General features: G+C 35.1%; 1 long non-coding RNA gene and 1 pseudogene across 1 annotated transcript; both read right to left on the reverse strand.

Moving 5' to 3' along the window:
- Window positions 1-1999: 1999 nt before the first annotated feature.
- LOC129873197 (uncharacterized) lies at window positions 2000-3591 on the reverse strand. Its single transcript, XR_008762669.1, has 2 exons — window positions 3410-3591; window positions 2000-2297 (listed from the first exon to the last, which is right to left on the reverse strand). It is a non-coding gene; the product is annotated as an uncharacterized LOC129873197 (long non-coding RNA).
- A 30-nt stretch (window positions 3592-3621) lies between these two features.
- On the reverse strand, window positions 3622-14204 carry LOC129872768 (DNA repair protein REV1-like; annotated as a pseudogene).
- Window positions 14205-16052: the final 1848 nt, after the last annotated feature.

Here is a 16052-nt window from a genome sequence, read left to right on the forward strand (position 1 = left end):
CTAATTTTACCTAAAACACCCTTGTCTCTAAGGACTTGTTTGGCCAAAAATATGATTCACTTTTTCCTAAAAGGGAAAAGGTTCAAGAATATCCCAAACCTATTGGAAATGGCTCAAAAATACCCTCTACTCCACCTTTTGGTCTAAAATTACCCTTCACAATTGTTTTTGGTTCAAAAATACCCATTCTTTCATCATTTAGTCTAAAATTACTCTCAAACTAAATTTAATTTAATTGAATTCTTTAACCAATTAGTTAATTTTTTATTTGTTCTAAAAGATAATTTTTTTATTTATTCAAATTTTTAAAATTAGCTCATCCCAAAATATTTAAGTCTAACGTAAAATAAAATAAGAAATTTATTTAAGGTGGAGGGGAGGGTATTTTTGAGCCATTTTCAATAGATTAGGGATATTTTGGACCAAAAGGTTGAAGAAGAATATTTTTGAGTCATTTCCAATAGGTTAAGGATATTCTTGGCCTTTTTCCCTTCCTAAAATAATTTTACTTTATTTGAAAATCATGAAAATTTTAAATCTCCCGAGTATTCACTTTCGCAACAATTAACATGAATTATTTACCAGTGAGTAACTGCAAATCTGAGATTGATACAAGTTGGGGAATCAACTTGGGCGACAAAACATGGTGGAGAAGAAAAATGTGGAGAAAAGAAGGAAAAGAAAGAGGGAAAGGGACAGCCACTAGTATAATAACCCCCTTGGATGTCCATGTGAAATGAAAAAAAGTTTACAAGAAACAATATACATAATTATTCTGAATACTCATAGATGTTGTGCCTCGTTAAAATTTTACTAGGAAAAATCCAGTGGAAAAAAACCTAATGAAGGAAAAAGAGTACACACATCTAATAATACGCCTTGCGTGCTGCCTCATTAAAAAAACTTACCAGGAAAATCCAGTGGGACAAAAACCATGGTTAAGGAAAATAGAGTACAACGTGTATTTTACTCCACTTGATGAAAACTTCATTTGATATTTTGAAGACGACGCATTCCAATCTTATACCTTAACGTCTCAGAAGTAGATATTGGTAATGCCTTTGTGAATAAATTTGCAAGATTATCATTCGAACGAATTGGCTGTACATCAATATCACCATTTTTCTGGAGATGATGTCTAAATAATAATTTTGGTGAAATATATTTCGTTCTGTTTCCTTTTATAAAACCACCTTTCAATTGAGCTATGCACGCGACATTGTCTTCGAATATAACTGTGGGTACTTTGACATCATTTTTTAGGCCGCATCTTTCTTTGATAAGCTGTATCATCGATCTCAACCACACACATTCTCTATTTGCTTCATTAATTGCTATTATTTCAGCATGATTTGAAGAAGTAGCAACAATAGACTGCTTTGTACATCGCTATGATATAGCAATTCTTTCATGTGTGAATAGATAGTCTGTTTGAGATCGAGCTTTATGTGGATCAAATAGATAATTTGCATCTGCATAACCAATAAAGTCTGCACAACCTTTGTTAGTATAAAAAAACTCATATTAATAGTATCCTTTAGGTATTGCAAAATATGTTTGATACCGTTCCAATATCTTCGCATTGGGGATGAACTATACCTTGCCAGCAAATTATCAAAAAAAGTTATATCAGGCTTGGTTGCGTTAGCAAGATACATAAGTGCACCAATAGTACTGAGATATGATACTTCAAGACCAAGAAGCTTTTCATTCTCTTCTAGAGGTCAAAATTGATCTTTTTCCACTTCAAATGATCGAACAACCATTGAAGTACTTAATAGATGTGCTTTATCATTGTAAAATCGTTTTAAGATTTTGCTTAGTGTAGGCAGATTGATGGACAAAGACCCCATTTGCTAAATGTTCAATTTGCAAACTCAGATAAAGTTTTGTCTTTCCAAGGTCTTTCATCTCAAATTCTTTCTTTAGATATTTAATTGCCTTTTTGGACCTCTTCAGGGGTTCCAATGAGATTTATGTCATCGACATCAACGACAAGTATAACAAACTCTGATTTCGTTTTCTTAATAAAAACAAATGGATAAATGACATCATTTATATAACCTTCATTTATCAAGTACTCACTAAGACGATTATACCACGTACGCCCTGATTATTTAAGACCATATAATGATCTTTGCAATTTTATTGAGTATATCTCCCGAGACTTAGTACATACTTCAGGCAATTTTAATCCTTCTGGGATTTTCTTTGGCTGCGGGAAGGAAGCTCAAGTGTAGCTTTGCAACTCTGGGCTCTGCACCTCTTTTTCTTGATCTCATAAATCACAGGTATATCTGAAAAGAGGAGCAGGGAATGGGATAACAATAGATGAGGAGGGTACTTCAACAACTTCATTCATAAGAGAAAAGAAAGCGATAAAACTATACGATGTCATAACACTGAAATGATTTACACCATCTGATGCATAAGTAACTTTCTTCCACTAATGAAACCTTCCACAATTAGGTCCCCCTCCCTCCCTACTTTTAGGGAGGTAGGTGGGGAACTACAGCCTACAGGAAGGGAATGTAGAGTGGACAAAGCCACATCAAACAAAATGTATCCTAAGTGATGTTGCATAAAAATGTAGAGTACAATTGCTCTCACCGAGAGTTACTTCCAGTCCAGAGATTCGCAACAGTATCCTCAATAAAGAGAAGGACGGGGCAACAAACATACAAATAACATTAAGAATCAACTAGTCACCATAAGCATAAAAATCCCACGACAAATATATTTCTCGTGGTGCAGTGAAAAAATATCACAAACTTATTAACAAGCATTACAAATGTATGCAATAAAAATTCTATTAGGAATTTCAAGAAATCAGGGAGAAACAACAAAGAACCATATCATTTCAAAAAATACTTGGCCAAAAATTAAAAAAAATCAATATGCAGCTGGATGTCGCCATCTCCTAAAGATAGCAAGGCTCCAAGAAGATTGATGTAGCAAATATCTGGATCTATGAAAATTGACGTAAATTTTGAGAAAAACTGCAAAATCCATTTAAAGAGATGCACAAATGATTGGGTAAGCATACATCAGGAAACTAAGTTCAAAATGGAAGAATTGTCAGTCTTAGAAAGCAGCAAATACATTGTAATGAGAAATACAACACTACAATCAGTAAAACATATATGTATGACATCTCCATGTTAACATTGGTCTGTTTGGTTGTGCAACTAAAAGAAGCTAGAAACGTGGTTCCATTGTTCTCACATAATCAATGGGAGAGAGTATTTTGTTCTCTGGGAACAGTTGTGACACAAGGCCTTATAACTGTTAGGGGGTTCTTTTTAATACATTGAAATCCTATACGATTAGTAATCAATAGTAATGTTTAACCAGTTTTAACCTATTAATTTCACCCACATTAAAGTTTCAAAAAATGAGGTGTTTTAACCTATTACTTCTAAAACTCAAAGATTTGTTATTAAGTAATTTATGTATTGGTCCTTTGGAAACAAATCTTGAATTGATATCTGCATTACGAAGGTCAAGGAAAACAAAAACAAGGTAAAAAACAAGCATCAGATATAGTAAATGTTAACCAAAGATTAGTTTTTTGTTTCTTTTGTCAAGACAACATACTGAAATAAGTGGATACAGAAATACTCAAGGACCTGCAATTTAAACAGTGGTTGTTAGGGAAACAAAGTGTAGAAAAGATGACTTATCGCATTTCTTTATCCATCAATTTGGACCTGTATACCTTTACTATGTAAACATCATTACCTGAAATGTATCCAGAAAGCTTGAATGCACCAACGCTTGCATTCAATTTGTTAAAGGAACTCAGATTAATCCAAAACCACTGGACAACAAGGCAAGGAGAAGGAGAAGCACGTGTGCAAAGCAAGTCATCCTCGCTGCATGCAAATGAACAAAATCTAAGAAACCAGAAAGGAAATATCCTTAAGTTAGATAGTGTATCAAAGACGGACCCTTTCGATATAAACAATTTTGAAGGGAACACTGGGATGCACAAGGCTGATTCTTAGAAGGAACTCTTTTGGAGAATGAAAACTCTCTTTGGACTTCAAGATTATATATGCAAGCCAAAAGAACAATCAGATTAGAGTACACCTTTAGAAGTAAATTATGTAAATCAATATCTTTTACTTGTTTGATTTTAAGAAAACTAGAAGTACTTGGAGTGCATTTGCTTCCTTCGAACTGGTTGATTGTAAAATACATCACGAACAATGACTGCAAAATGAAAAATCCCAAAAAATTTCCTTATTAGCAAACAACAGTCAACTCATGTATCAGGTAGGCTAATACAGAATTACCTGTTGTAGTACAAGCAAAGACCGCAGCAAGTCTCTGCCAGTCTGTGTCCTTCAAAATTTTACTTGACAAGTCTTCTCAAAATATTTACTTGAAAAACTACACTTGGTGGCTGTCTAATTTCCTCATCACCTTGGGCTCTGCATGTATAAAACACACCACATCGAGTTTCTACTTCAATATTCCAAGGATGAAAGGAATACAATAGCATAAAGAAAGAAATTTAAGATCGCAAAGAGGAATAAAAATACAGAAGCAAGTGCCAAGAAAATAGATGTGCTGAAGAAATTGAACACATACTGCAGATAAGTTTAGTCTCTGGTGCATACCTTCTTAAAAGGCAAGAACAAGTGTAAACCTCTTCAATATCAGTTGAATTTTTTAATTTTAGATACTGCTTGATAAGCTCGCATAAGAAACTAACAGCCTCGGCCATCCGTCAGTGCCAACATCAGGGAGAATATAAATCTGAGACATAGTCCTCTGCAATATAGAAGATAACTGTTTCCTTGCCCCTGCGCTTTGATACATCTCTGCCAAAACGCACAAAATCTGACAATTGCTGGCTTTGAATATGTCAATCCATTCAGGTGGATTTCCAACCCACAAATCAATACTTGAAATAGAGGGACTACAGTTCTGATTATTAGCACAGACCAAGGAAGCATCTAGTGAGGATTCACTGTTCCTGTGTGCAGGAAGGAGTTCAAGTATATCTGTCCTCAACTCCTCAGGCAGTTCTTGAAAAACCGAGGTGTCTACTTGACTTGGAGAAGAGGGCATTAGACTGATGCCTCCTGAGACAGGAGCATTAATAACCACGTCCATATTTTTTGGTACACAAGCATCAGACAGTGTTCCACTTTTCATATCAGCAAAAAGCTTATTAGGATAAGAGACCACTTGGATTTCCTCTTCATTATACTGATGCTCCAATTATAGTCACCAGATTCAACACCATGAAGTTGTAGAAACAAGATAAACCTCATCACCAATAATAAACCAGGAGAAACAATAAACCAGCCCAAGTAGAGGAGAAAAACTGAAGATACCTCATGAGCAGCAAAAAACATCATCTGGTGCAGCAGGGCAAACAGAAGATATGTTTTCTTTTTCTGATACACCTAATTTAAAAGATATGAGAATTGAGGAAAAAGCTTATAACAAAATGGTATATATGTACAAGCTAATTGGGTTAACCAACTGCCTTATGTAATTTAAAGGAATGCATCCTCACCTTTGCTTCTCTTTTCAGTAATAAAATGAGCAAATTTTCCATCATAAATGTCATTAATTTCTGAAAAGACCTCAGGAGGAAGAGACTCTATTACTCCTATATGAAGCTCGTTCAGAGGAGGAAGAGTTCCTCTCTGTCCAAAACCAGCAGTACCGGAGGGCGACGCTGCAGTCATTTCAATGAAAGGTGTACTTGAATCACCCTGCAACTGAGCCTGGCGTTCATCAACACTGTTTTTACCATTATCTGCAATATCAGAGAAGCAGATCGAAGTGGAAAATGAACTCAATACAAGTTCAGGCGATACTTTTTAGTTAAGAACTTGTTGAAAACACAGAATCGATGTTGGAATAAGTTGACATGAAGAAACAACACAAGACCATCATACTAACTTTTTAACAGAAGCATTAAAAAAGAGATTTCATATCCATCAGTGCTGCTGCAATAAGTTTCTCATGTTGTAGACAGAGAAAGGAAACAATCTAAGATAAACAATTACGATGCCCTCAAGTATTATTAGGACACGCAAATTAAAGAGATTCCTATAAAAGGTATACCACCTTTCATGAGCTAGAACACAGCCAATGCAAGGAACCACAATAGAGTTTCAGTGCCAGTTTAAGTGTGTTACAAATACTTCTATCAAGCAAAGGCATGACTAGAGGCAATAAATATTTGGACAAGCCAATGAAAATACGTGAAGAAGTCAAACCTACATCAGTACCTTTCTCATGACTACTGCTTCTGTTTTGGTAATTGGTCTTAGCAGAGGCAGCAGTGAGCACAGATCTGATGGAGCATCTCTCTTTCCCTGGATTTATGTCAATGAAATTAGTAGAAAAAACAGTTCACAAATGACATACTGTCGTCATCATAACTGGCATAGAGAGAGATATAAAACGCAAAGAAAAGACCTTGCTCGGAAATATCCGCAGTTTCAGGCTTTGCGACCTGTAATCCCATGCCTCGTATGTCCTCCACATCTGCACAGCGATAGTCAAAACAGCATTTATATTAGAAGAAGAAAACAGGGTAGACTACAAGTCATACTGAGATCACACTCGGTATGTTTTTGTTGTTGCTGAACAAAGATATGGTTGAGGTGGAAGAAAAATCTAAAGTTTGTTACTCTAAATTCAATTGGTCCAAAGGGAATTCTAACATCCTTAGAGAAAATTTTTGGTCTGCAATGTTCAAAATTCACCATGAGTTGATTGATTCTGATACATCTAACAATTTAGCGAAAAAAGAAACGCCGCTAATGCAGAAACCAAAGAACATCAAAGTTGCACTTGAAAGTTTCTTCAGCATCAGAGCTGCACCAGTATATTTTTTGGTTCCCTTTTAGGCTATACATAAGGTTTTTGAAGTTTCAGTCAAATAGCATTCTCTGACAGATCTCAAGCCCAAATTAAAAAAAAAACAAAAAAAACTGCAACATTCTTGGGTAATAAAACAGAAACTCCCTACTGAAGGAAAAGAAAAAAAAAAGGCTTCTCTGAGCTCTATTCACCATCCTAACACTTAGGACTCTAATACGAAATAGCTAAAACACGAATCTCAAGATTTTTTTGGTTAATATGACTCTCAAAGACAAATCTTGTTTCTTGCAATAATTTGGCTAAAATCATGAAAAACAATGGTCGAGCTTCTGCATGTGAGGAAACGTGCATCTTTGCTCTTCACCATTTCTCCCTCTTTGTAAAGTTTATCAGCACAGAAATATCAGTAGAGAAAAGCTTGTCTGTGTCAATACACAAAAACTATATCAAAGAGCGAAAATATAGTGACATTACCTCAGCCCTAAAGAAGGTTGCGGACTTACGATTATTGTTCAGACTCTTCCAAAAATCAAACGGGGGACAGAAGTGGAAGAAGGTAAGAAACAAGAAGCACAGGATGCTCAAAAGATTAGCTCAGTGTTCTCCTTAATAACATCATGCATCAAATGGATTAATTTACTGAAAGTTGCTCGGATATGGAATGTCGCACACAAAAGCGGATACTCCATCCCAAATTGATACGACCTATTTTGTTTATTTAAGTTTAATATGACTTCATCTGCTGAGAATTAAATCTAGTACTAGAACAATATGAAAAACAATACAGTTCGTTATTTTCCCATATCATATGACAAAAAATATTTAAGAATTACAATCAAAAATTATTTGTTCGAATCTCAAAAAGCAGATCAGATAACCAAAGTGTTGTAATGTGTTCGGCATACTTCTTTCTCAAAAGAAACAACCGCCATGCCAACAAGGGATTTCTTAAGCACTGATTAAATGATAGTTTCACAAGACGAGATATTCTCATTTCATCGAATGATCATACATTTGGAAACATTTTAACCATGAGTTTAACAAAATATCATTAGCTGAAATAAACTCCAGGAGCTGAGTAAGCCAAATAGGTGTAAATGCTGTCTTAATGTATCCCCCGTTTCATCAGCTCTAGTTAATGAAGGTTCCAAGGATGCTTGACTTTACATGGGCGTGTGCCCATGAGACTGGGGAACAAGTGGCAAAGAGGACTCTGACTCAAGCAGACAGCATAAACAAGAAGATTAATCCACCGAATACCTGCAACCCCCACTGGCCTACTTATCAAACAACACTACACCACCACGACTCCCTCCTCCTCCTTCCATAGCGTAGGAAGATCGGAATAATTCAACTAGTGTCATCCATGCTAGACTGAAATCCTTGGTTTCCTACGTTGTCACTCCAGCTCCTAAACGCTAGGCCACCCGGCTTGGCAGAAATTCTGCTCACGAACTCTTACAAACATACCCCTTAATACGATTTGCTGTACCTTCCTGGTACTAGCTTTAATAAAATACCATTATCTTATTATCTTTGAAAACAAATATACTAACAAACATAAAATGAACAAGAAGATCTCTGTAGCAAGAGATGCAATGATTCATGAAGTACTCTTGTAGTGTTTCTTCAAGCGTGAAACGTATCTCAGAGAAACCAGATCAAAACAGTGCTTGTTGTACACAAAATATAACTAGATGGAAAATCAAAAACGCGAGAGCAATCACCAATATATTGCAGAAGGAAACAAATACTAAACAATGAGAACCCTGGAAATCATACGCAGCTGCCCACAAGTTGTGATTCGTCTCCTGTTCAACTTCTCTTCCAACACATGGCCGATTCCGGGAAATGCTTTTACTGGAAGTTCACACAGGTGCTCCTCCACCTAATATAACCAACAAGATAAATCAGGACAATGAAATCACAATAATTATTTTACTTCTCTAAAATGATCTCCAAGTCTTTGTTTTCCTCTGTTGCCACTACATGCAGTAGACACTAAAATATAAGATGATCAAAAAGGGAGTTAATCAACAAAGATCTAAACAAGAGAAATGTGTTTGATATTGAATATAGTATCTGTGATGGGATAAAACTAAGTGATCAAAATAGCCCTTTTCTGGGACTAATCCTCGATAAAATATTCGCAGATTGTTTTTCCTTTTTAAAAGGTAATAAGAAAGTTGTAATTTATTAAAAAACATTAGTAAAATAATTCAAGGATTCATGTTGATTTCCATCTAACACCAGATTCTTGCTGCGGAAAAGGTTATTGTGCCTGAACAGGATGGACATAAACAAAGTAAAACAAAAAGAGCCTCGTGTGGCAATGGAGAAACATCTCACGTGGCAAGGGCATGGAGAAGCCCCGGCAGAAACTTCGGTTTATGAAAGTGGAGCCTATAAAATCTAATTTGATTTGCAGGCATGTCCTTTCTAGGAGTACGTGAAAATTCACAATGCATAGTGGACTATCAGGTAAGAAGAGATTAACTACAAATAGTTAAAGAGAAGGCAATGACATGTAACCAACAAAGATGTAGCTGCAAAATATGGTTTGGGATACAGTAGAAGATACACATATTTAGATGACAAAGATCAAGACATAAGTTCTCCCCCCTCTTCATACATCAAAAAGACAGCTCGAAATAAGCTACCTTCTCAGCAGGGATGTAACACCGCCCGTCTGGTTTTGCAATCCTAGTAGCAAGACGCGCCATAAGCATATTCTCAGCAATACCAGCACTAGTAGTACAGCCTGTCGCATCAAGAATCTCCTCTCTGATCACTAAGACAAAAGCTTGAATGTCCTCTACTCCAGAATCAGTGGCATCTAAAAAAGCTTCGTCACAACTTACGGCCTGCATTCAGTAGCAATTATCAATCAGGAGATGAGAACATCGTGAAGTTGTTCAACAAGTAGTTTTGAGGCCATACCTGCACTTTGTTGCAGTGCTTGTGCAATATGTTATAAAAGCGATCAGCAACCTGCAAATGAAATCAGATTTTATAGGACTTGATAGCCAAATACAAAAGAATCCAATTAAAAGGGGAAAAAGAACAAGATGAAGATACCGAAATATCATGACCACCTACTCATAAGCCTCGAAGTCATAAGAAAGAATGACTAGATGAGGGCAACGTGACTTGGCATCTCTGACAAACATTCCAGCCTCAACTCCTATGAGAAAAGAGCTTGAATGGAGATCAAATTTCGGACACAGGATGAAGATCAATTAAGAAAAAATTGAATTACTGGCTGAAAGACTAACCATAACCCCTAGCAGGATAATTGGCTGAAGATATTTCTGCTGTTCTGCGTGGATTATCTGAATGGCAAATGGCAACAGGTTTATCCTTCAACTCGGGGCGATTTCTAATGACCACAGACACAAAAAAGCAATCCTGAACAAGCAAAGTTGAACTGATTGTTTTAGCATAGAGAATAATCAACAGAGACGGGTAGAATGTCATATATATGATATATATGACATTCCTTTAGATCAAGAAGCGTGAGACGGGAGAGGAGACAGAACATAGACGCAGTCACAACAACATAAAGAGGAAAAGACGAGTTTTCAGACCATCGAAGCAGAAATTACCATATCCACATGAATAATCATTGTCTTATTTGCTGTTGCTGAAGAACTAGGGCTTGAAGTTGTGCATTTAAACCCATCAGGGGAGCTAGGAAATCGTTTACGATACCGGTTTCTCCAGGTGCCAATGAAATGCAACCTAGAATGCTGAAGACAAAAGCACACAAGGAATATGTCAACCAGTTTGTCACTAGGTGCTTTTAGTATTTGATATGCAATTATTTATCAATGTGCACATACATTTATGTATTTATTCATCATACAATGCAATAGCTACAAATAAACAAATTCAAAATAACAGGTCCACGAGCAAAAGCAGATAATTTCTTCGCATCAGAAGGCCCCAGAAAATCTGGATGCCAAGAATTTAATAGAAGTAATATAAGCAACACAATATCTAGGTATGAGTTGGCTGTTGATTCTTGATATTTGGTTTCTCAATTGAAAAAAGGAATTGAGATTAGATCTTCCACAATCTTGAAAGGTCTATTCATTGTGTCATCCCAGATCCAGCAACAGCAGAAGCAAAAGCATAAAGTAAGTTGATAATGGTCAATCACTAGAGGAAATTTTAACCCAAAAAAAAGAAGGTTGCTATGAGTATGTGGATCTCATTTAGGCAATTATTGAAGAAAAGAATACCAATGTCATATTCACCTTTAACATGCTTTTCTTTATGAGCTCAGCCTTGTCTATCCTTTGAGCAAAACCTTTTTGCGCATGAAAGGCCCCTCTTTGGTGCCCTATTATGGTAAAAATAACATATCCTGGCATTTCACCTATCAAAGGTGTTGGAGATACATAACATCCCACAAGTTATCAATATTATCAATATTGTGTGTGTGCGTGTGTATACTATATCCCACGTCGTTTGAATAAAGGGCATCGCGGGGAGTTCATCTTAAGTTACTCGAACCATTGCCTCAAAGTCCAGGTTGGATGTTTAGTCCAACACATCTATCAAAATCAACTTCATAAGCCTGTTTTTCCGCACTTATTAGTCCGCATTGAAATTTACATGTGAGCTCCAAAAACCAGATTATATTTGCAGGTAGGTGTTGTAATATGTGACGATATATAACTTAACAATGATAACAATATAAACTAACTTTCTAACGCCAACGCTAAACACTTTAGCAAAAAGGAAAAAGAGAAATGAACTTGAGAGTAGAGAATGTTCATTACAATCGTCTTTTTTTTTGGGAGGGGTGGGGGGTGGGGATAAATACAAGATGTTCGAGCAAGAGCAAAGCCAAGATAGCAATGTGTGTACCTTAAAGTAATTTTCCACAAAATTAGCATCAACTAGAGTTGAATGGCGCTGATTAGGAGACCTAGGAATCTTTAAATTTGATGGCCCCATGTTAACAGGATTACTCATCCAGTCGCTACAAACTGATGCATCGTTATGAGGACTGGGAGGTGCTGAAAATGGAGCTTGGCTTCTATCTCCACTTGCAGCATCACTCAGTTCTTGCATTGCCATGCTACAACTTGACTCTTCCACTCTATCTACATTGTAGCTTGCTTGCATTAGATCTTTAGATTCTAGAGCAAAAGGCTACAAATCTTCTGCAGATTGCCACTCTTCAAAGGATATAGGATCTTCAATTGCTCCAGAATATGACAATGGGCTCTCAACTCTAGATGTGGCTTGGGCAGTTGAACATGTTGTCGTATCATCATAAATAGCAATGTTTTCTGAGAAGAAAGCAGATAGCTTAGGCTGGTTATTAACTTCACTTGCAAGCTGATCAAGCTGATAAGGAACCCCTGAAAACAACAAAACAACGATAGAAAATCTAATAAGTAAACAAGCAGTCAACTTGCTCGTTTGCATTAAAAATCAAGTCATAGAAATATAAACTTACAATTCAGAAGCTTACTTGCAGAGACAGAATCCAACACCCATGTGGGTTTGACTACTGGAAGTCCCCTGCTAAAGGACCTTTATGAAATTCAGACTAAACTTAGAAGAAAATACTTTTATTTTCAGCAGAGATGCAAAAAATAAGAAACTGATGAACTTGGTTTTACAACTGACCTTAAATTCTTGACCTTACTGTCAGGAAGATTGCTACAGATTATATGAGTAACACGACGCCTAGAAAAATAATTTTCAAAACGGCCTCCATGCTTCACCATATATCCTCGAAGTTCCTGGATAGATATTGTTGAAATCAATAAACTACAAGAGAAGCAACCTAATCTTCCATATGAGAAAATCCAGTGAGGTACAGAAAAGGATATGATAGCTATATAATCAAGGTATTGATTACAATGATGATGGATGTTTGAACACGGGTTTACATGCAGATTGAATGAACTCTTCGCACAAGTAAGAGTACAAGTAATTGTTTGTTTCGCCAATTCAAAAGTTAGAGAAGCTTTTTATTGATGAAACAGCATTTGACATCATTCATCATTCGATTCAGGATCTTTTACGTCGTCAATCTTCAAGCAATCATATCAGATTAATCCCCGGCAAGAAAATCACGTGAAATAGACCAGAAAGAAACCATAATGTACTAAACCTGACTGGAAGGAACCGTGTATCCATCAACAAAAATGGATACGCCCTGAAATATAGGTTTTGAAGAACTTGGACCACTGAGAAAAGTGCTTGATGCCTCCGCCTCAAACTGCTCGTGAAGCTTCTGATTCTTCACGGCCATGTAACTACAGCAAAGTCGTCAAAAGCCACAATAAGAAGATCAGGAAGTCAGCACCAAGAAGGGGTCATATAGCATGCACTACACGCATCAAATCAGAGAGGAGGGTTGCATTTATGAAGTATATTGTGCAAGAAGTAAATTGACCATATAGAGGAGACATATGAAGTGAAACTCTACAAAAAATCCATTAGGCTATATTCGTGCCTTTCTATGTGGACTCGTTTCATTCCAAGAATTAACGTCTATAAACTAACAGGAACAATATTTCTTGATGATCAACATATTCCACTGGTGGTCCATCTTAAACTTTCTTGGTGATCATCTATTGGAAATTAACTCAAAGGAAAACCATTCAAATATTCAAGAAAATGTACAGAACCAAGAACAAGTCATATAGCATACACTATGCACATCAAATCAGACTATCAGAGAGGAGGGCTGCGTTTATGAAGTATATTGTGCAAGAAGTGAACTAGACCATATAGAGAAGACATATGAAGTGAAACTCTAAAAACAGTCCATAAAAATCAATCAACTAGTTAGACTCGCCTATAAAAATACTCTATATTAGTTCCATTCTATATAGACTCGTTTCATTCCAAGCATTGTTGTCAAGAATAATATTTCTTGATGATCAACACCAACTTTCTTGATGATCATCTATTCGAAATCAACTCAGGGGAGAACTGTTCAAATATTCAAGATAGTGTACGAATGGTCTAATTAATATTCAAGATAGTGTACACAACGTTCAAATATTCGCAAGATCAATGCAAACAAAGTAAAGAAAGAAGAAGAATAAACCTTCCGAAATTGGAGAAAGGTGAACTTATTGAAGGCAGGACGAGAAGCAGAACGAGATTTGCACCCCAGGCAATACCTAGGTCTTTTGACTCGCCTTCTTCTTATTGTTGCTTTGATTGCTTCTGTTACTCCAATTTGAATTTGAGGTTCGTTTAGAATTGGAACCGGAGTTCGCAGAGCGTGAGTGTTCCATAGTCGTCTCCGAGTTTGAGAGTTGAGGAGACGCTGTGCCCAATTTCTAAAATGAAGCGGCAAATAAAAGCAATGGGCAGGGATGATTTATAAACACACACGGTTACAAATTTATTTTGGAAGAATAGCTTGGAAGCCCTTATAATTATTTGATTTGTCATTATCCTAGTATATGTATTGTTTATGGTGTTTTGATTATTATATGATTTATTTGTTTTAATTCCTCTTTGGTATATTTTTACACGATTTCTTGTTATTTGTTATATTTTTTCTATTGTCTCCATAGTCGTCTCCAAATTCTGAGAGTTGAGATGTAGAAATTGAAACGCCGATGGAATTGCGCAATTTCTAAAATGAAGCGGCAAATATAAGCTGATGTATTGATTTTCCATTAAATAAAATAATTTTCTAGCTCTATTTAAACTGATAATTATATAGTTATATAAATTACAATGAGAAATACATAAAAGCCTAAATTTTGAAAGTGCATGAACATAAACATTTATTAACAAAGTTTCACTTGTACAACAACTTAATATTCCAACACTAAAATATATATTTTTATATACAAGAAGTTCATCCATTATGAACCAAACTAATTAGATAGTAGACCAGTAAGAAATCCAACTCACAAATATGTATCAAGTCATATACATAATATTAAATAAAATTTTGTGGTTAATATTATGTACTTTATATTCAATGGGTAAAAATATAAGTAGATAAATCTGAATCGGTTAACGTTTATATAACACCTCGAAAATTTCTATGCTAAGACCCGAATATTTCTTTTATATTCGGTACGCAAGTAGGAAAAAATATTATCATAAAAATATATGTACATATCTAGCACAAAACAAGAAAAATATATATAAAAAAATATAAATTAAGAACGGAGGGTTAGATGGAGTTGGTATAATTTTATTTTTTAAAAAAATAAAAATAATAATATTTTTTAGGAAGGAGTGGGGGACAGGGGTAAAGTATGATTTTTTTTCAAAATATTTTATAAAAGAAATTTTAAATTTTTTTAAAAATAAAAGGACGGGGATTGTAGGGGGGGGAGAGGTGGTGGAGTGCGTGAGTAAAATATTTTAAATTTTATTTTAAAAAAAATAATTTCTTGTTTAAAAATTAATTTCTTTTATAAAAAAATAATATTTTTTGGGATAAAAATAATTTAATCTTTAACTTTTAACTAATATTAATAATTTATCTAATTTTTGTCAAGGTGACATATTTTATCCAGGTGGAAAGTCATGTGGCAAGATTTTGTCAAAAAATAGAGAGAGTAAAGAGAGTATATTACGCACACCACTAAGATGTGTTTCATAAACTAATAAGTGAAAGTTTAGATATGAAACTCACATTTCCAATACTTTATGTATGAAACTAACAAAAATGATAGTTTAAATTATTATTTTTACGCTTATCTTTTATAAAAATGGCATAAAGAGCATAGCAAGTAGCAACTAATTTTACCTAAAACACCCTTGTCTCTAAGGACTTGTTTGGCCAAAAATATGATTCACTTTTTCCTAAAAGGGAAAAGGTTCAAGAATATCCCAAACCTATTGGAAATGGCTCAAAAATACCCTCTACTCCACCTTTTGGTCTAAAATTACCCTTCACAATTGTTTTTGGTTCAAAAATACCCATTCTTTCATCATTTAGTCTAAAATTACTCTCAAACTAAATTTAATTTAATTGAATTCTTTAACCAATTAGTTAATTTTTTATTTGTTCTAAAAGATAATTTTTTTATTTATTCAAATTTTTAAAATTAGCTCATCCCAAAATATTTAAGTCTAACGTAAAATAAAATAAGAAATTTATTTAAGGTGGAGGGGAGGGTATTTTTGAGCCATTTTCAATAGATTAGGGATATTTTGGACCAAAAGGTTGAAGAAGAATATTTTTGAGT

The sequence above is a fragment of the Solanum dulcamara genome, chromosome 11 (genome assembly GCF_947179165.1).
Source record: "Solanum dulcamara chromosome 11, daSolDulc1.2, whole genome shotgun sequence".
NCBI lineage: Eukaryota > Viridiplantae > Streptophyta > Magnoliopsida > Solanales > Solanaceae > Solanum > Solanum dulcamara.